General features: G+C 39.0%; 1 protein-coding gene across 1 annotated transcript in view; it reads left to right on the forward strand.

The window, feature by feature from the left end:
• The window catches only part of PLAGL1 (PLAG1 like zinc finger 1), a 108,206-nt gene that overhangs the window by 16,139 nt on the left and 69,921 nt on the right, over positions 1-22,146 (forward strand). The window lies entirely within an intron of this gene.

Raw genomic sequence — 22,146 nt, forward strand, 5'->3', positions numbered from 1 at the left:
CCACCTGCTCCAAAAGTCTTAACTCATTCGAGCATCAGTTCTAAGGTCCAAAGTGTCCTCTAAATATCCTCTAAATCAGCTGTGGGCGAAACTTACATGATTCAGCCTGAAGCAAAATTTCAGCCCAACTGTATACCTATGAAAGGACACAAGCTCTGTGGTTCTAGCCTATGATGGTGGGATAGGCATGAGATAGGCACCCCCATTCCTAAAGGGTGAGGTAGGAAAGAAGGTAGGGACAGTGAGTCTCCCTCAAGTCCATAACCAGGAAAGCATATTCCCTTACACCTCAAGGTTTGAGAATAATCCTCTTTGGCTGGATGGTCTCCACTTCGGACTCACTGGGGCAAAGGTTCTGACTCTGAGGATCTGCTGGGGGGGGCGTTGTATCCCCACTTCTCAGGGCAGCCCCACTCACACAACTCTGCTGGTCTGTGATCCCACACTTTGAAATTGAGGTAAGGGTAGCCTGGCCCATGTACTCCATGCAACTCCTGGTGGGAGCTGCAGCCCCAATTACCTCTGAATCCCCCCTCAGCGTACTTCTTCCTTTGTTTTGAAGAATAGTGCATGTTCATGACCAAATAATTCTAAGATCCTGTATGATCTGAGAAGTCTGAGAGCCTTCCTTCATTTTGTCACACCGTTGTTGAAACCGACAGTGTTCCTGCTGCGGAGGCTGATTAGGTCACTAATCATGGTTCACACCCTTGCACTAATCTTATCAAATGGTCAGTCAGACACACACACTAAGTGTTCTCTTCCAAACATGCTTTCTCATTTTTTGCGAGATAGATAAGATGAGAATTTTCCAAATATTTAAGTTCTGCTTCCTTTTTGCTTAACACTTCCTTCTTCAATTTATTTCTCTCTTCTCACATTTTACTATGAGCTTTCAGGAGGAACCAAACCACTCCTTCAAAACTTTGCCTAAGAATCGTTTTGGCTAAATATCCAATTTCATGGCTTGCAAGGTCTTCCTTCCACAAAACACTGGTATTTCTCCACTGTCCAATAGCACGTTCCTCACCTGTGGCTCATCCTCAGCAGAATGGCCTTTGTCATCCATATTGCTACCAACATTCGGTGTGGGATTACAGATGTGTTTTCCAAGAAGCTGGAAGCCTTCTCTACCGTTCTCCTCTCATTCCACCCTCTCATCAGAATCTCCTTTAAACATCTCTACGAGCAATCTCGGCTTTTCCTAGCATGAACCTCAAATCTTCTCCAACCTCTACCCAGTTCCAAAGTCTCATTCAGATTCTCAGGCATTTGCTAAAGCATGCCCACTTCTCAATACGAGTTTCTCAGTTCAGGATGCTTTAACAGATTACTATTGACTGGGTGGCTTAAACAAGGAAAACTTCTCACAGTTCTGGAGCCTGGAAGTCCAAGATCAGGGTGCCATCAGGGTTGGGTTTCTAGTGAGGGTCCTTTTCCCAGTTCCACCCTGCTGTAGCTTTCCCTTGGTTTGTGCCTGTAGGCAGAGAGTTCTGGTCTCATCATCCCCCTTCTAAGGGCACTAATCCCGTCACTATCCTCTACCCTCTGGAGAGTTAGCCTCTAGAGAGGCTCTACTCTCATCACCTCATCTGAACCCAAGTATCTTCCAAAGGTCCCAGCTCCAAATACTGTCACACTGGCATTAGGGCTTCAACATATGAATTTGCATATGGTACCTAGTCTGCTCATCCCATTCAAATGTCTTCATCTTCTAAATGTGTAGAATCATCTTAGAAAATTGGTCTCTGCTGCTCAGTTGAGTTAAGTGCCCCAGTGCTGTGTATCCATGATAGCATGTAGTTCTTCACCTTCACTGGCCACGCTGTATCAGAATTATCCTGTATATGTCCATCACCCTGGTAGACCATGCCTCTCAATTACTGCCAGGGCTTACTGATTGCCTGGTATGTAGTAGCAACCAAAGAAAGTTTGGACTAAACTAGATAGAGAAAGTCAGGACCATATTTGAGCAGACAACAGGTTAAAACTTCTGTCAAACAAGGGTGCCTGGGTGGCTCAGCAGGTTAAGCCTCTGCCTTCTGCTCGGGTCATAATTTCAGGTCCTGGGATTGAGCCCTGCATCGGGCTCTCTGCTCAGCAGGGAGCCTGCTTCCCCCCCTCTCTCTGCCTGCCTCTCTGCCTACTTGTGATGTCTCTTATGTCAAACAAATAAATAAATCTTTAAAAAACAAAAAAAAATTCTGTCAAACAAATTAAAAGATTAAAAACTGGTTAAAAAAAAGTTGCAGTAAGTGACAGGGAGAAGGTTGATATACAGTAGAGTATATTTTATGGAAAACATTGTCTCCAATATGCAAAGGGGAAATGTGATGACTGGAAGTCTCCAAGGAGGAAATATAAGGAACTAGCAAATGGTGGAAAATGCTCAAACTCACTAGTAATCAAAGTATGCAAATCAAAATGATGCCATTTTCCTAATCACTTTCTCAAAGATAAAGATCTTGGGGTGGTTGGCTGGGTGGCTCTGTCAGTTAAGTGTCTGCCTTCAGCTCTGGTCATGATCCCTGGGTCCTGGGATGAGCCCCGTATGGGCTCTCTGTTCAGTGGGGAGCCTTCTTTTTCTTCTTCCTTTGCCTGATGCTCCGCCTGCTGCTCTCTTTCTCTCTGTCAAAAACAAAGCAAAACAAACAAAACAAACAAACAAAAAAAAACACCAAAACACAGAATAACTCTTGTGTAGCTTATAGTGCCTGTGAAAAGATACTCATATTGGATATTCCTCTTGTTCCATATTGGAATATAGAACACGTATTTTTACCAGAAATAGAGTGTAAGCCCTTTGGGAAAGGGCTTACAGTCCCACAATCAATAGTTCCGCAGTCAATAGTCTTATAATGTTTAGACTCTTTGGCAGGAAGATTCTACTTTTAGATATCTATCCTTAAGAAATAACTCAAATTTTATTTTTTTAATTGGACTTTTATTCTTCTAATAGGATTGTAGTAAAATGTTTTCAATTCAAAAGGCACTAAAGTGTGGGCAGTGAAGAAGTTTAGTTGCTCCTCTGAACCCCACACACTAGGGTTTATGGAAAACCATGTTTCTTTTCCAAGTGCTTTTGTTCGTTATTCATCCAAATGCCTGTGTTTAAGTGTGGGGGGGAAGGGAGAGGTATCATCCCCTCACCACACTACATTTTTACACAAATGATAACACGCTATCTAAGCTGGTCAGTAGTTGGCTGTTTGACTTACCAAGACCTTGACGATTTGTTACATGTCGGTACATGAAGAGCTTCCTCTTGGGGAAGGGTGACAGTCCTTTTTCTAGACCTTTGACAGAGCAATATGTGTTAAACTGTTGGAATCTTTGCCAGTGTGATAAGTAAAAAAATCTCAGCACCGTTTTAATTTGCATTTCTCTTAAGATTAAAAGGAGTGTCTTTTAATAGATTTAAGAGCTATCTGCATACTCTTCACTAAATGAACTGTGTCTGTTCCTGTCCTTTGCTCATTTTTCTGTTTAGTTGTTCTTTTCCTTACTGATCTGTAGACATGCTGCTCTCTACATATATTAAGGAAATTAGCCCTTTATCATGAGTCATCTCCCAGTTTGTTGTCTTGTAACTGCCTATAGTGTGTTTTGCCATGCCAAAAATTTGATTTCGTTATATAGTTGAATTTATCTATTTTTTTTTCATGGTTTTTGGAGTTCATGTCAAACTTAGGAAGGCATTCCTTACCTCAGAAAGTAATTTTTAGGTAACCCAAACACTTTATATGTAATTTTTTTAAACTGATAATATAGAAGTACAATAACTGAAGAACAGTTGCTTTGTGATATTGCTATACAGTGGATTCAGATACAACCTGTATAAATAATATTTCCTCCTCATGCCAACAAAGGAATGTCATGGGAAGAAGTTTGTGTTCAGATTGAGGCCAGAATCAAGACTCTATCTATCCCAGATCTTCTCAATAATAGAAAAAATAGAAGGCATATTCATAATTGTAATTCATTGTAATAATTCTAATTCATTATAATTCACCATAATAGTTGTAATTCATAATTGTAGTTAGATGGTGAGAGAAGTTATTATTATTATTACCATTTAAAATGTCTTTCAGTTCTTCCTAAACTTCTAAAACAAGGCTGTCTTTTTATAATAAGGAAAACACAACACGGATGCTAGTGTAGTTCCATGTGCATCATATGCTGTGTGCTTTGTGGGGTCCATTTACTTTGGCTACTTGACATTCTTCACGCCCTCGGCAGCCCAGAAGTGGAGCAAAGAAAACCGTGGTTGTTTGTCCAGAATAGAGCTAGTTTATCCAGATTTTCTTCTTTTCTTCTATTGTCAGATATCAGGATCTTAGGGAATGTTCTCTTTTATGTATTTCACCATTGAGAAAGTACAGCTCAAATTACAGTGGCACCCTAAAATTAGCACGTAATAGTGATTTTTTTTTTAAATTTCTCTTTTAAATTCTTCCTCCTAGTAGTGGCATGGCTTTCTTTTTAACTTAAGCTGGGTTTGTTTGTTTTTTTTTTTTTTCTATTTCAGTTTCTACATCCTTATAACCCTTGGTAGAGGCTTTCTTTTTTTCTCAGCTCTACTGATTTATAACTTATAAACAATAAAATATAACCAATCTCACTATACCACTTGAGTTTTGATAAATGTGTTTACCTTTGGAGCTGCCACCACAATTAAGATAAAAACATTTGCATTAGGAAATGACAGAGATTGGACTTTTTTTTTTTTTAAGATATATTTATTTATTTGAGAGAGAGGCAGGGGTGAAGTGGAAGAGGCAGAGGGAAAGGGAGGGGAAGAATCTCCAGTAGACTCTCTGCTGAGTGAGGAGCCTGATGGGAGGCTCCTTCTCACGAACCTGAGATCATGACCTGAGCCAAAATCAAGAGTGATGCTTAACCGACTGAGCCACCCCGGCGCCCCCAGAGATCTGACTTTTAAAAAATGTAATTTAAAAGATCTAATGTGTTTTATACTAATATATTCTGGAGTGTTTATGAGAGAAACAGTTAATTCTAGAGTATTCAAAAGAGACAAAGATGTTTCAAAAGTTAATGGCTTATACAGTAACTGTATATAGGTAAATAATTAACTTTACAAAAGACCTCTGTTTGGGTCATAACATAAAATTGTAATAACTAAACTTGATAAAGAGCTAAATGTACCCTCAGTTAAACTCTTTGAGGGGCTGCAACTTCAAAGGGACCATTCTATTGGGAATTTGGGTTTCTTTATATTTCCTTGACCTTGTTCCCTTAAAATTCTGTAAGTCACTTGTTTTTTTCTCACAAAATGAATGATACTCTGAGTTGAGAACATCCAAATTCTTTCTTTAGGACTTCATTATATGTGAGCCTGTACCCATATTAGCAAGATTGGAGAAATTGAGATAATGAGAAGGGACGTGTAATAGTTTAGCAGACGTGATTAAGATTTCCCCAGCAGAACAAAGTGTTTCCCAGTGAAGAGATTGTTTCAAAGGTCTAACCTCATTTCAAAAGAGGAACACTTAAACACGCTTTCATGGTGGCACAACCTCAGAATCTGAGTGTACTGGTAACTTTATAGGTCCTTTTCAGTGTGGCTCAGTGGAAACTGGGGGAAAGGATATACTCAGGGTGAGTGGGGATCAGTGCTGTCATTCTGGCTGTTGTCATTTTATTCTCTCATATTTCAGTATTCTATGCACCCTCTTATCTGTCCTTTCACTCCTTCTCCCCTGTTCCTTCCAACTATTCTTTTGTTCTGTTTTCTCTTCCTCCTTAGCCTCTTTTCTGGAAACTGTGAAAGCAACAAAAAGGAGGCTCTTATTTGCAATTTCACTTTTTGTTCTGAATACTTAGATTTAACTTCTTAATTACTTTATACTTCAGACAAAATATCAATGCTAGGTTGCATTAATATGCTTAATTTGCGTTTGAGATGCCTAAGGCGATGCCTTAGATGCCTAAGTCCAACCTGTAAATCTTCAATTTAAAAAAATGACTTTTTCAGTCTTTAGGTCGAAAATTTTCCACCTGCTTGCTAGTAGTTGTAATGATTTACAGGTCACCCATATGATTAAATACTAATTAGTTTTAAACATCCTTGTGTGCTCATGGAAGTGATCTGGAGATTAGAAATGTGTATATATTCTGGCTTAAAATAACATTTAAGTTAGTAAACAAATCAGAGACTTGTGTATAATTGAATTATTGGAAAATCATGAATGTATGCATTTTTTTTTTTTTTAGATTTTTACTTATTCGAACAAGGGAGTGAGTGAAAGAGAGAGAGCATGAATGGGGAGGGAGTCCAGAGGGAAGGAAGAAGGAGAAGCAGATTCCCCACTGAGCAGGGAGCCCAACTTGGGGCTCCATTCTGGGACTCTGGGATCATGACCTGAACTGATGGCAGCAGATACTTAACCGACTCAGCCACTAGGCACACCTGGATGTATGCATTTCTATAGAAATATACCATCAGGAATTTGTTAGGCCATTTGTAAAGAAAATGTGCTCAACAACTGAGTGCCAGATCTTTAACTTTCATAGCTTGGCTGAGTATCTTAGCTAGTTGGCTGCGTTAAATTCCTTTTGGAGGTATAGTATCAGTCTGCTAGGGTTACCCTCACAAAATGCTGCATACCAGGTGGCTTAAACAACAGAGATTTATTCTCTCACAGTTCTAGAGGCTAGAAATCAAAGATCAAGGTGCCATCAGGGTTGGTGTCTGATGAGACCTCTCTTCTTGGCTTTTAGTGGGCTACTTTCTCACTGTATCCTCACATGCTCTTTAATCTGTGGTCACGGAGACAGTGCTCCAATGTCTCTTCTTCAAAGAGCCAAGTTCTGTTGGTTAGAGCCCCACCCTAATGACCTCATTTAACCTTAATATCTCCCTAAAGGCTCTATTTCCAAATACTGTTACTTTGGAGTTAAGGCCACAATATATGAATCTGGGAGGGAGACATCACTCTATTCATACATGTAGAATAAATTATAAGCAAATCACTGTAAATATGCAATGATACAACTTAGGCTAAGATTGTGTGAACTGGTCAGCATTGTACCTTTTTTGTGTGTGTGTCTGAATCATAGAAAACTATTTCATTATGCTGTAGTTTAAAAAAAAATCCAAGATTTACTAGTTTCTTTTCTTCTACTAAATTAAAGCAGTTTGAAGCCAGGGGCATAATTTATTGCTTAGCTTTCAAATTCTTTTGACTTTAACCTACCTTAAGAAGTGCATTTTACATCATCGTCCAGAACAAACACATACATCCTCAAAATAATTTTCCAAAAGCAAAATTTTTCTGTGATAATTGCATTCTGATTTTTTTTCTCTTGTTTTTTTTTTTAGAGGGAAGGGGCAGAGGGAGAGGGAAAGTGAGAATCCTAAGCAGGCTCTGTGCTTCAGTCAGATGTGATCTCACAACCCTGAGATCGTGACATGAGCTGAAATCAAGAGTTAAATGCCCAACCGACTGAACCACCTGGATGCCCCCGCATCCATATTTTTAAATTCCTTCATTAGGGAAAAAAACGCTAGATGCAACCCACTATATTGGTTTTATGACCCACTAATGATTTGTGGCCCACTATTTAGAAAACAGTGCCTTGTTAGATTTTGGATTCACAGTACCTTGCAGAACTTCTGGCACACAGTAGGCTTTCTATAAATGTTCATTGCATACATGAATGAATGAGCTGGATGAGTAATAAAGTGCTGGGGTAGATTGGAGAAATTATTTAGAGTTGGATTTTGTGCAGCTGTTGCCCATTACTCCGTATTCCTGTTAGCTTCTTTCATAGCAGTATTCCTGGATTGAATCCAAATCCCTTTAGATGGAGCTTAAACCAGGGTTTTTTTTTTTCCTTTAAATATATTTATTATTTTAGAGTAGTTTTAGATTTACAAAAAGGTTGCTAAGGCAATGGAGAGTTCCCAGATACCCAACATTCAGTTTTCCCCATTATTAACATCTTAACATTTCTGTGGTATATTTGTCACAATTAATAGGCTAATAATTATATTATTATTAAGTAAACTCCATACTTTATTCAGATTTTTAGTTTTTCCCTGATGTTCTTTTTCTGCTTCAGGATCCCATCCAGGAGAGCACAATCAATTTAGTCCTCACTTCTATTTAGGACAGTCACCTGTTGGCAGTGACAGTATCTCATTTTCCTTTTTTTGATGACCTTGACAGTTTTCAGAAGTACTGATCCGGTATTTTGTGGAAAGTCCCTTAATCTGGTTTGTTTGATTGCTTTGTCTTCTGACTAACGGGCTTAGGGGATGAAGACCATCGAGGTGAGGGAATAGTGTCTATGCTATGAATATGACTTGTCACTGTTGATGTTTACCTTGATCCCCTGACTGAGGTGATGTTTGTCAGCTTACTCCTATGGTGTTACCTTCCTTCCCTTTTCCATACTGCACACACTGGAAGGAAGTCACTGTGTGCAACCCACTAGCTGGGGAGGGAGGACTTATGCTCCACTTCCTTGAAGGCCAGGGGTCTACATATATTATTTGGAATTCCCCTACATGGGGTTTGTCAGTATTGTCCTAAATGAGTATTTATTTTATACCTTAGCTTGTATTTCAGTACTACATGAATTATTTTTTTGCTCAAATTATTCCAGTTTTGGTCATGGGGAACTCTTTTAGGTTGGCTCCTGTGTCTCTTTGACCTACTGCCATTACCATTTTGTTTTGGAGCCCTTTGTCACTTCCTGACATTACAGGATGCTTTGGTTCATCTTGTGTATTCCCTGTCCCAGCCCTAGAACTGGTCATTTTTCCCAAGGGCGCTGGTTCCTTTCATTGGAGAATTCGAGACAAAGATGCGAGTGTTAGGTATGCTCATGGAGACAGGATGTTACTGTGTCTAGGTCTTTTCCACAGGCAGAAGTAGGAAATGTTAACCTGTGGATCACATCTACCTGTAACTACTGCCGTATCCTTCTGTATCTTTACTGAGGCAAACATGAGTTCATAATGTTATCTCTGACTCTAATCCAGTAGCTTATTCTAGCTTTCTCCTCTCTTCTCTGTAACCTCCCTCTCCAACAGTGAGAAAATCCTGGCTTCTATTATCACCATCTGTTTACTAATTTTTCATTCCTAGTATGCATGTACAGTGGTTTCAAAACCATTAACTTGTACCCCCCTGGGAAACAACTTTACCAACTGGAGTTCAGTGCTTATATATAGTTTCTTTTGTCTTTAGTCATTTCTAAAGTTACTTAGGTCAACACCTTTTTTTTTTTTTTTTATTCTGCCTCTCTTCAGTGAGTCTATACAGTTAGATTCTTTTGTCACAGTCTGCATTCATGACCTCCTGGCTGATTAAACAACAACAACAACAACAAAGTTTGCATCCAATAAGGTTTACTTTTCATGCTGCGTATTCTATGGGTTTTGTCAAACACATAGTTATGTATCCATTACTGCATTACCATCCAGAATTGTTTCACCGTCCTTAAACAACAACAACAATAACAACAACAACTCCTGTGCTTCACCAAGGATAGTTGGTATTCTTCCCTCTCAAAACTTCTGGTGAGTTTAATCTGCTTTTCATCTCCACAGGGTCCCCTTTTCCAAAATGTTCGGTGAATGGAAGCTTATAGTATAATCTGTTGAGACTAGATCCTTTTGTTGAGCAATATGCATTTAGGATTCTTCCATGTTGTTGCATGAATTAGTAGCTCACTCTTTTTGGTTGCTGAAGACTATTTCATAGTATGCTTGTATCATAGTTTGTTTATCCACTCATTTGGAGGACATCTTCGTTGCTCCCTGTTTTTGGCAGTTGTGAGTAACACTGCTATAAACATTTCTGTGAAGATTCTTGTGTAGACATAAGTTTTCCAATCAGTTGAGTAAATACCAAGGAGAGCAATGCCTGGATGGTATGGTATGTTTATATTTAGCTTTGTAATAAACTGTCAATCTGTCTTCCAAAGTAGCTGTGCCATTTTGTATCCCCTCAAACAATGATGGATTTTTGCCCTGCATGCTTGCTAACATTTGGTATTGTCAGATTTTTGGATTTTAGCCATTCTTATAAATGTGTAGTGGTATCTTGTCTTAATTTGCATTTCCCTAATGACAAATGATGTTGAGCATCTTTTCATATGCATATATGCCATCTGTATATCTCCTTGGGTAGTGGTCTGTTTGGGTCTTTTGCCCATTTTTTAATTGGTTTTGTTGTTGTTTTAAGTACTCTTTGTATATCCAACTATAAGTCCTCATTAGATTTGTGGTTTGCAAATACTTTCTCCTAGTCTGTGACTTGCCCTTGGCATGTGGGTTTTGAAAGTTCTTTGGGTGATTCTGAACTTCTGGCGCAAAACTCCAGATCTGATTGACATAGGAGCATTGGATCATCTCTTCTGCAGCTACCCCTTCTCTCGCTTTCCATTTCTTATGAGTCAAATTCTCTGGGTCTTGATCGCCTCATCTGTAAAATAAAGAATATTAAGTTACCTTCCAGAGACAGCAGGTATCTTTCAATGTTTAGTTCTATGATTCCATGACCACCTGACCTTTTGAAACCCTCCTGGAATGCTACCAATATACAGTTAGATCCCCTTACCTTTCTAATTGCTTTCACAAAGGAAAAGAACTGAACGATCCAGACATTGAGAGTCTTTAATTTCTTTGTGGAATTTTATTACTCCCACTGCCTAAAAGCTCAACTGTTATGATGGAATGCCAGAGTGAAATAAATCTGTCAGTGACTTTAAAATGACAATAGGACAAAAATCTACTGGATCATGTCTCAGAGGTACTGTTCAAAAAAATGACCTCCATGTTTACCATGTATTACAAATTGTGTACATTTGTAGGCAGGTGGGAAAACAATGGCAGTTTAGAATTTCTCTCTATCCTTCCTCTATGTAATTATTCCATTATGAAAGAGCAAACCCCATTTTCTATGAAAGTTTACTTTTCCTGCAAAAATGTCCCTTGAAGGACAGAACAGGAAAGTAACTACAAGAAAGACTCACAAAAAGTAGGGGTACAGTACCTTGAAGATATCTCCAGATGGAATAAAACTTAGAAAACATATTAATAAACCTTTGTAACACAAAAAGTACAGTAATAATTGCTAAAATGTTCTAACAAAATAGAACTTTTATGGCTCTTAAACCCATCCTATGGTATTATTAACCAGGGAATATGAAGTCTTTTTTCCTTCAACTCTCAAATCCTGCAGTACAGACTCACTCAGATCTCATAGAATGCCCTATTACCCACTTAGTTTCTGTTTTGGTCACGTGCTATTATGCCTATGTTGTCTTAGCTTAATGATTTTGTGGGAGTAGCACAGCACAGGCTTTGGAGTCAGAGTTTTAAACCTTATTACTTATTAGCCAAGAAATTTTCTGGCAAGTTCTTTACACTCCCTGAGTTTTCTTTCCTCATATGTACTATGTAGGTAATAATAATACCTGCTTGGATTGCTATGTCAAAGAAACTAATGAAACCTAAAGGTACTTAGTGTAGTACCTGGCATATATTTGTGGCTGCTACCAGTACTGGTTTAGATGAGGTCACCTAGGTGTTAATGTTTCAAGTGACAAGACTAGAAGGCCAAGGACATTTCAGGAACCCATGAAAGAGAATGTTGTTGAAATTCCCTGGCAAAATAGTCCGGGTAGAGACTCCTCCCCTTCCCAGGAGGCTTAAAAGAATGGTCAGAGTAGAAAGAGAGAAGCCCAAAGAGAAGGATGCCATTGACACTGGGAGAGAGGGTCCTTCCAAGCAGGAAGGAGTGGGGAATGATATCAGATGCTACAGAGAGATTCCAGATGATCAACTCTCCATTGGCTTTCCACTTTCAGAAGGGTATCAGTAGAGTAGTGAGGGAGACAGAGGAGAGCTGACAACTGGGGACCCAAGTCTGAGGCATGAATGATGCCAAAGAAGTAGATAGACCAAGCAGAGGTTACGCTCAAGAAGTTTTATGGGGGAACCCCAAACTATAAAGTATAGCTAAAGGAGATCTGGGGTTTGGGTTTAATATTTCTTCAAGTTGGGAGAAATTTAATATGTTTGTTTACAGAGGAGAAAGAGCCAGTAGAGAGTTAAAGATGGGCTTTGGATATTTAATGACAGCCCAAGTTTTCTGAAGTGTTTAGAGGGCAGAAGAATTCACAGGGGAGAATTAGCTCTGGACAAAACAAGGGCCAGGGTGGATGATACAGACGAGTGCATAGGTGGAGGGAAAGAGAGGAAATGAAGAGTTTGTTCCTGATAATCTCCACTTTCCAGGAAGTAGGAAGATGGTGAGGATGTTTGAGTATGTTTTGAGGAGAGGAATAAAGTTTTCAAAAAGCTATCCAGCAAATGGGTGGCAAGCTGAATAAACATTATTGGGCACAGCTCAGTCTTCAGTCATATCTTCATTTGTGGGAGTTTTCTAGCAGTCCTCAACAGCCTGACTATGGGAACATCCATAGATAGTAGGACATGAGCTGGAATTTTTTTATAAAATTTTGTGTGGTTTTGAAACTTTTCAAAACACAAAGTTGAAAGAATGAACACCCCTTAATGTAGATTCACCAATTATTAATGTTAACATATTTGCTTTATCATCTTTATGGATGTAATACTTGTTATTGGAATATAAATTAGACTTTGTTTAACCTTGAATATTGCAGCATTTATCTCCTAGAAACCATGACATTCTTCTACATAACAATAGTATGAATTATTACTCAAGAAACTTAACATTAGGACAATACTATTGAATGTTTAGTCCATATTCAGATTTCTCTAATTGTCTCAGTAGTTTTTCCAAAGATTTTTAAGTGATTTCTACACCCAGTGTGGGGCTTAAACTCATAACCCTAAGATCAAGAGTCACATGCTCTACTGACTGAACCAGCCAGGCACCTCTCAATCAATTCATAGCTTAAAAAACAAACAAACAAACAAACAAACAAACAACACTCCAGGATTCATTAGGCATTGTATTCAGTGGAATTTATAATCTCCTTTAATTTGGAAGAATTTTTTTAGCTTTGTAACATTGATGTTTTTCAAACATACCATCTAGTTTATTGGGGAATGTCCCTTAATTTTGGTTTGTTTCTTTATTATAAACTTGGGTCCCATGTTTCTAGCAGGAATACTACTTATGTGATGTGTCCTTATCTAAGCATTGCATCAAGAAGGCTAGGTCAGTCTACCCCATTACTGGTAACATGAACTTTCATCACTTGGTTAAGGTGGTATTTTCCAGATTTCTTTGCTGTCAAGTTATGGTTTCCCCCTTTTAAATTAATAAGAAATTTGTTGGGGAGTGGTGGTTAGATGTTTGGGAACTACCTGAACTGTAAATATCCTGTTCCTCTCCAATTTGAACCCAATAGTTTTAGCATCCATTGAAGAAGCCTGTGGAGAGAAGAGTCAGTCTGGGTTGGCTAGGGAAGAAACTGAAATCGGAGAGGGCACGCACACATGTAGGTTGTCTATGTGTGTGTTGCTGCAAAGTATATATGCCAGGAGCACAGAATGAGGGACCCGAAAGAATCGGAAGTTGTGGTCAGAGGCGAGGATGCTGGAATTTAAAGTTTTTTAGGGTATAGCCATTCCAGGCTTTTGAGGTTTTAGGAGGTTGCCATGAATTCAGAAGATAGCTTGAGTGGAGAGAAGGTTTATTCATTAAGAGGAAGCAAAGGAATTCTGAGACCAAAGTCCTGCATAAATCCCCTGTGTAGATATTGAATTGACCCAGAAGATGGGGTAACTGGAGGAGAAACTATACGAGCCAAGGGCCAAAGCCCTCCATTGTTCAAGATCTGTAGCGAGTCAGTCCCTGGATGACGGTGATGGGGGTGGGGAGAGAGTGGAGGAGCCGGATGTCCTGGGCCCCAAAGAAGATGTTTTCTTACGTGGGTAAAAGAGCAAGGACATAGCAGTGGGGATGAGGGTAAACATCATGTTTTCTTTTTAACCTTTCCAGTGCGGAGTAGCCACCAGCAATGGCACCTCCTCAAACCAAAAGGAGAGCCAGGCCTTTGAATAAAGGTAGAGAGCTGGAGAGAGCTTTGAAGCAGCTTTGGAGAAGCATGGTCTTGCTACTGGGGAGAGGATCAGAGGGCACAAGGGAAAGGGCAATAGGACAGACAGCTGTAGGAATAGAGAGTAAGAGGAGACAGAGAAGCCCAGGGTAATCTGAGAGGAGATTACCTTGCAGGGTAATTGAGGATTGGAGGGCAAAGGGTGGAAAGAAAACAAGAGATGGGAGGTTTGAGCTGAGGTCAGGATTATGCCTAGACCTCCAGGGCATATGTCAGCCCTTTTTCTGTAAAGGACTGGCAAGCAAATATTTTCAGCTTTGTGGGCCATACAGATGGCTGCTGTTGGAGCATGAAAGCAGCCATTGACCCTATGTAGATGAATGAGGGTGACCGTGTTCCAATAAAACTTTACAGTCACTGAAATTTAACTTCATGTAATATTCACATGTCACCAAATACTCTTGTTCTGACTTTTTTTTTCTCCCAAACATCTAAAATATGTAAAACCTTTAGCCCACAGGCTGTACAAAAGGAGACCTGAAGACAACCTGAGGCCCGTAGGCCGTGGTTTGCTAACCCCTTCTCTAGGGTAAAGGTGTAGGAATTTGTGTTAAAGCAGAGACTTAAGAGTCACTAGGGACATTTTGGGAGGGGAAGTAAAATATATCTTCTGACAATCACGAGTGACTGTTGGTAAAGTCCTTGGACCAGGAGTTCAGGCTATCAGACTACAAACTCCAGAAAGGAATGGGAAAATTTAAGATCAACAGTAATGACTATGATGAAGCAGTTATGTATGCACTTACTGCAAATTTTGTTGTTGTTTTAATTCTTTAAAGGCTTTTAAAAAATGTAAGTAAAAAGCATATGACAGATTTAAAGCCAAATAATGTATGTGCCCTGGTTCAGTTTTCAGATAATCAGTATTTCTGTTTTAATCCTCTTACCTTATAGATCTCTACATCGTTCTCAGTGCAGTTTATCCAGAGAACAACTCTGGTTTCCTCTGGGTTGGGGGAAGTGGGGTTGCCAGACTACCCAAGGTACGAGAAGGGACCTGGTCACCTAATCGCCCTTTGCGCAAAATACAGGCTTTCAGCCAACACTTGGCTGACAGTCCCGCACCCCACTTCTTGCTCTCTGAGTGTCCAGCCCCTCAGGGGGTACTTCTCCGCTCTTAAGTCAGTTACCACTCCAGCATTTGCTTTTTGTCTTTTAAAATCTATTGAACTCTTTCAACTGTGGCTCCTGTCTCTCTCCGCCGTCCTTGTTTTGGCAGAGCTCTAGAAGGGAGAAGATAAAACAAGTATAGTCAGCCTGCCATATGCTTGTACTTTAAAATGGGCAGCTAGTACTCCTACATTATGAAAACCCTCTACCCCCTTCTCTCCGTCTTGCACCTTCTTGCCTATTGCTGCTGGATTTTCTGGTAAAATCTTAATTGTAGTCGGGAAAAGGATAGGTATCAATATTCGGCATTTGCATACTTTTATTTATTTATTTTTTTACTCCAAAGGTCAGCATTTGGTCATTAACAACTTGGTTTTTTTCATGCTACATGAAACAGGAATGAAAATAAATGCCATTGATTATATTTTAAATCACTTCTGGTTTTTTTTTGCTTACTAATAAAAGGTGAATGGGGTTTTTTTTTGCCCCATCTTTAATTGTGCTATTTTCATTTCAAGCTAGACACTAGACACTGAATTCTCTTACTTAAAGATTGGATAGTCTTCTCCACACTTCATGTAAGTTGAATTACATCCAAACATTTTATTATAAGAATAGGAAAAAATAGCTACTTAAATCAGTGGACCATCCTCACTTACTTCTTTGGAAGCCCCAAGAGCCGTGTTCTCTTGATCCTTGATATATGGCAAAACAACGTGATTATTTTGTTGCACTTTCCAAAATGCATGTAACAGGACACCTTTACCACATAATGTAAAAAATGTCAGCAGAGGAACTACGTATACTTAAACATTGTCTTGTGAGTTTACTATATTCACCCAATGTCACTCAGGTGAAGCTACAAGTGAACATTAGTCAGTTTTACTTTGGGAAAAATAATGTTCTCATGGGAGGCTATTTGAGGAAGTGATACCTGGATAGAGAAGTGATCGCAGATAGTGACAAGTGTAGGGAAGGGAGGAGAGCCCTGTGAGCCAAGGATTATAGTCTCTCAAAAAGGAGGGACTTTGGGATGCCTGAGTGGCTTGGTTGGCTGAATATCCAACTCTTGAGTTTGGCTCAGGTCATGATCTCAGGGTTGTGGTTGGAGCCCCAGCATTGGGCTCTGCTCTGAGCATGGAGCCTACTTAACCGTTCACTCTCTCCCTCTCTTTCTGCCCCTCCACTCCACCATTGCTTGTATTCTCTCTCTCAAAAACAAAACAAACAAAAAGTTGGGGGGGGCACTTGGAAATTGAGGGGAGTCTAGCCTAAGGCCAAGGAGAGATGTAGTTTGGTCAGAAGCCATGGACCTCAAAAGAACTAATTGTCTAATTGGGTTTTAAGGTGTTACTTGGATTTTGGTTAGAGGAAATAAAATCTAAACACTTACTGAATATTTGTTGAGTTGAATTCACTGGAAGATTTTTTTCAAGGTGTATGGTTTAAGTCTGTTAAGCAGAATGTAAACTGTATAATGTGATTTCTTCCTTTGGCTGCTTATATCGTGGAAGAACACTGGATTAGGAATCTGAGGGAAGACGTGGTTCGGAGTTTTGTCTGCCACTTAAACACTCACAGGTGACAAAATGAACTGATGTTGTACAAGGGCGTGCTGACAAAAGAGTTAACAAAAAAGCAGAAGGTAAATATGAATTCAAACTATAGTGGATGAAGATAAAAAGAGTTTCATAATTTCTTTCTCCCCATTCCATGCAAATAAGAATAGAAAAATTTTAATGAACTTCATTGAGATTTAATTTACATCTAACAAAATGTACTTATTGGAAGTGTAGTATTTGGTGAAGTATGACAAACATATCCATGCAGTCATCTCGCTGATCAAGATATAGAACATCTCTATTACCCCACAGAGTTCCCTCATGTCCCATCTCCATCCAACCCAGGAAACCACTGATCTGCTTTTTGTTACTTACTTTTTGTTACTTTACTAATGTTACTCCAGATTAGTTCCCCCCCCACACAAAAAATTTCCTATAAATAGAATCACATAGCAAATCTTCTTTTATGTATGGCTTATTTTACCCAGCATAATGTTTTTATTTTATTTTTTTAAAGATTTTATTTATTTATTTGACAGACAGAGATCACAAGTAGGCAGAGAGGCAGGCAGAGACAGAGAAGGAAGCAGACCCCCTGCTGAGCAGAAAGCCAGACATGGCTCTCCATCCCAGGACCCTGGGATCATGACCTGAGCCGAAAGCAGAGGGTTTAACCCACTGAGCCACCCAGGTGCCCCTACCCAGCATAATGTTTTTAGATTCATCTATGAGATGGTCATCAGTTTGCTCATTTTCTTACAACTTGTTTGTTTCCAGATTGGGGCTAGTATGAATCTTGGTGTATAAGTCTTTGTATAGATAAGTTATAATCTCTTTGTGATAAATATCTAAGAGTGAGGTCGCTTGATATATAGTAAATGTATATTTGCTGTTACAAGAATTTTTTTTTTAAGATTTTATTTATTTATTTGACAGAGACAGAGCACAAGTAGGGGAGCAGTAGGCAGAAAGAGAGAGGGAAGCAGGCTTCTCACTGAGCAGGGAGCCTGATGCGGGTTGCGATCCCAGGACCCTGGGATCATATCCTCAGCCACAGGCAGCTGCTTAACTGACTGAGCTACCCAGATGCCCCTGTTATAAGAAATTTTTAAACAGGTTTTCAGAGTTACTGTACTCTTTTATATTCCCACCACTAATGTATGAGAGTTCTAAATTTCCCATATGGTTGAGAACACTTCGTATTGTCAGTCTTTTAAGTTTTAGCCATTCTAGCGGGTATGTAATGGTATTTCATTGTGATTTTAATTTGTACTAATCATTGGGGAAATGACATCAAGAGTCATTCATGTAGTTATTGGTCCAATTCAAGTATCTTCTTTGGTGAAGCATCTTTTCAAGTCTTTGGCCATTTTTATGGCATTATTTATTGTATTATTGAGTTGTATGCATTCTTTAAATATTTTGATCCAAGTCCTATGTTAGATATATGTATTAGGAATATTTTCCTCTCTGTATGTGCCTTGGCTTTTCAGTTCCTTAATGGCTTCTTTTGAAGAACAGAAGATTTTATTTTTGGTAAAATCTAGTTAAGAATTTATTCCTCCATGGTTGTTGCTTTTTGTGTCCTACCCAAGCAGTCTTTGCTATTCCCTGGTTTTCTTCTAGAACAGTGCCATCAAACAAAACTATTATGTGAGCCACATATATAACTTTAAGTTTTAAGTAGCCACATTAAAAAAGTAAAAAAAGAAAAACAGTTGAAGTTAATTTTAATCATATGTTCTATTTAAACCAACATGTCCAAAATATTACTAAAGTAGGTAATCAATATAAAAATATGGAGATATTTTACATTCTGTTTTTATCCTAAGTTTTCAAAAGCTAGGCTATAGTTTATGCTTATAGCACATTTGAGTTTGGATTAGTCACATTTTAGTGTTCAACAGCATGGCTAGAGGCTACTTTATTGGACAGGGCAGTTCTAAAAGTTTTATAGTGCTTGTTTTTTATTTAGATCTGTGCTCTAATTTGATTTGATTTTTGTATATGATGTGAAGTCTAAGTGCAAGGTTTTTTTTTTCTCCATACAAATAACCAATTCTCACATCATTTATCTTTTTCCACTGAAGTTATGTTGTACCTTTGTCTGAAATCAAGAGATCATATGTGTGGGTCTATTTCTGGACTCCATATACTGTTCCTGCCAATACCATTCTGATTTGATTATTGTAGATTTATAGGCCTTAAAATCAGGTAGTGTAATTCTTCCAAGTTTGTTCCTCTTTTCCCTTTTTGCTATTCTAGATTCTTTGTGTTTCCATATGAAGTTTAGTTTCAGCTTGTCATTTTCCACAACAAAGCTGACTGGGATTTTGCCCACTGTAAATGGTTGACAGGTGCCCTCCCCCTGCCAAAAGATATGCCCATGTCCTAATACCCTACACTGAGAATGGGGGGCAGAAAAAAGAGAGGGGCAGTTTGTAAATGTAATTAAGAATCTTGTCATGAGATCATCACAAGTAATTCAGGTGTATCCTAAATCCGGTAAGATAGACCCACAGAAGAGGAAACACACCACACACAGGGGAGAGGGCAATGGGACAACAGAGGCAGAGGCTGGAGTGATGTGGCCAGAAGCCAAGGAAGCCAAGGAAACCAGGGAGTGCCAACAGTCTCCAAACTCTGGAAGAGGCAAGGAAGGATTCTCCTCTAGAGCCACTAGAGGGAGTGAAGCCCCACTGACACCTTGATTTTGGAGTTCTGGCCTCCAGGACTGTGAGAGAGTACATTCCTTGTTTTAGCCACAAACTTGTGGTAATTTATTGCAGCAGCTATAGGAAACAAATATGTCCATTATCAGGCTGGGGAAGTTTCTTTTATTTCCTGTTTGTTTTTTTTTTCTTCTTTCAGGAATGGGTGTTGGATTTTGTCAAATGCCTTTTCTGCATCAATTGAAAATATTTTCTTTCTTGCTGTTTTGTTAATGTTGTCGTAATCTATATAAACACTACTCACATGGTATTGATTTTAGCTCCATCATAACTGTTACCCCTAGTAACATCTGTTCCTGAAAGTGCTGGGTCCTGACATGTTGTATCAAATTGTAAATATGTCAGCATGAATCTTCTTGCTTTATATTTGCTAAAGACATTTTAAGAAGTCATTGAAGAGTCTGTAGAATAAATATGTATCTCAAAATGCTTAGAAGAATAAAACACAGATCATGGAATTTAGCTGGGTGCTTCCCTATAACTGGGACCACACTCATAAACCTGGGGTCCAGTTTGGCCTTGAGAAATACTTTTCATTTTTTTTTAAGATTTTATTTATTTATTTGACAGAGAGAGAGAGCAGGCAGGCAGAGGGAGAGGGAGAAGCAGGCTCCCTTGCTAAGCATGAAGCCCAGTGCAGGGCTTGATCCCGGGACCCTGGGATCATGACCTGAGCTGAAGGCGGATGCTTAACCAACTGAACCATTCAGGTGCCCCGAGAGATACTTCTTGGCCTTTGTACAGTTTTCAAAATTGGGAAATTTGATTATTAAAGCACTAAATATCATGCTTGTCCTGAATTATACAGACTGGCAACAGTGTCCTGAATTTTAACATGGCAGCGATTGACTTGAGCTGTACAACATCTGCCCCTTACACAAAGAATGTGTACTACACCAATTCTACTACAATCCCCTTCCTCATTGTTTTAAACTTCATAGAGATTTGAGTTTACAGTCTCTGCCCTAGAACCTTTGCTGGGGCACATGGTAATGCAAAGGCACATGTCATTAAGGGAAGGTTTAGGGAAAAGGAGGGTATTACAGTTACCAAGTCAACATACAGATCTTCAGGGAACTTTGTGGGAATGATTTAAAGATAAAAAAGGGCTTTCATATAATTCATTACCAGTGAGAGAGACACTCTGATCAGCTGACTTATGGATAAATATGGCACAAAGAAACACTAAGAAAAATCTAAATTAAAACCCTAAGCCACACAAAAACAACTCACCTGCTACAATCAAGAAGAGAAAGAAGTACTGTGGAAGCTTATAATGTAAACTGTGAGAAGGAATGCCAGAGAGTCTGTTAATTTGTTGTGTATCTACAACCTTCTACCCACCCCACTCCCCCACCCTGGAAAGTACTGAGGAAAAAGATGATCAGACCAAATTTTGAGAATTTTCACAAATGTCCTCCAATTAAGAAAGAAGTCAATGGCATCCCTGTAAAACATCAAGGAATCTTTATATACCACTGTGAGATTTTCCCAGAAGCACGAAAAGTTTGCCATCTTCTGGGGTACTATGTTAAACCAGGCAAATGAACTAAAATTCATGAGATATTCCTTGGCTGACTTGAAGAAGGGTGCTGAGGATTTAAAGGAAATTCAGAAGTGATGGCTGACTTCGCCCAGCAAGCTCTACACTCTGTTTCAGGCTAAGCTCCACGATCCCTATCACCCCTCCCCTCATCCTAAATCCCTCAGGTCACAGAAAAAGTAGATAGCAACAGCACTCAGCCCTGAAACTGAAGCTCAGGATAGGGAAGACCGACACATCTCCGGTGAAGAGCAAAGTGTACCAGGAATTCACTAGCTGCATATGAGTGCAAATATAAGGTCTGGTATTCACTTCTAGGGATAAACAAGATAAAAGATATGACATAGCTGTTATGCAAACATGCTATATAACATGGGAGTGGGAAACAAGGAAAACAGCATGTAGAAGACCAAAAAGCCAAGGTTGGAAGTAAACAACTGGCGAACAGAAATTTGTATTCCTTGTATGTGTTTCATGCTACAGGAAAAAGAAAAAAAAATATATAGATTACTCAAAGCAGCTCAAGGACAGTATAAGACGAGAATGTGATGAAAAAGGAAATTGCATGGCTAAGAAAATTGAGGTTCAAAACAATATGATTTTAAAATCAAGTAAACTAGAAAAATGAATAGAAATTTTGAGAGAATCCGAGTGAGTACAAGATCTCAAGAAGATGGATATGGAAGGACAGAAATCAAATATAAGGAATCTGGTGACTCTGAAGTAAAAACCCCATCGACAAAAGATAAACTTACTCAGATGTATACTATGAATGGGATTCTACACTAAGAGAAGGAGAATGGAATCCGTAAACTGAAAGATTGTACTATATACGGGAGGGAAAAAACTGACATCGAATAATTGACAGAGACATAGCCCAGATAAGGCTCTAAAGAGTTTTAATGATAAAAAAAATTCTTCAGGCATCCAAGTAGAAAAGTCAAATCCCCTTGCAGGGAAAAATCACACAGGATTCAGATCTCTCCACAAAATTTGGTGTCAAAAATCAATGAAAGCAATTGTGGCTTTGTTCTGTTAGGTTTTGAAGAAAGGTGTGAATCCAAAATGTTTACCTTGTTCAGTGTTTATTTATGTGTGGAACTAAAAAGTA

Source organism: Neovison vison, chromosome 1 (genome assembly GCF_020171115.1).
Source record: "Neovison vison isolate M4711 chromosome 1, ASM_NN_V1, whole genome shotgun sequence".
Lineage (NCBI taxonomy): Eukaryota > Metazoa > Chordata > Mammalia > Carnivora > Mustelidae > Neogale > Neogale vison.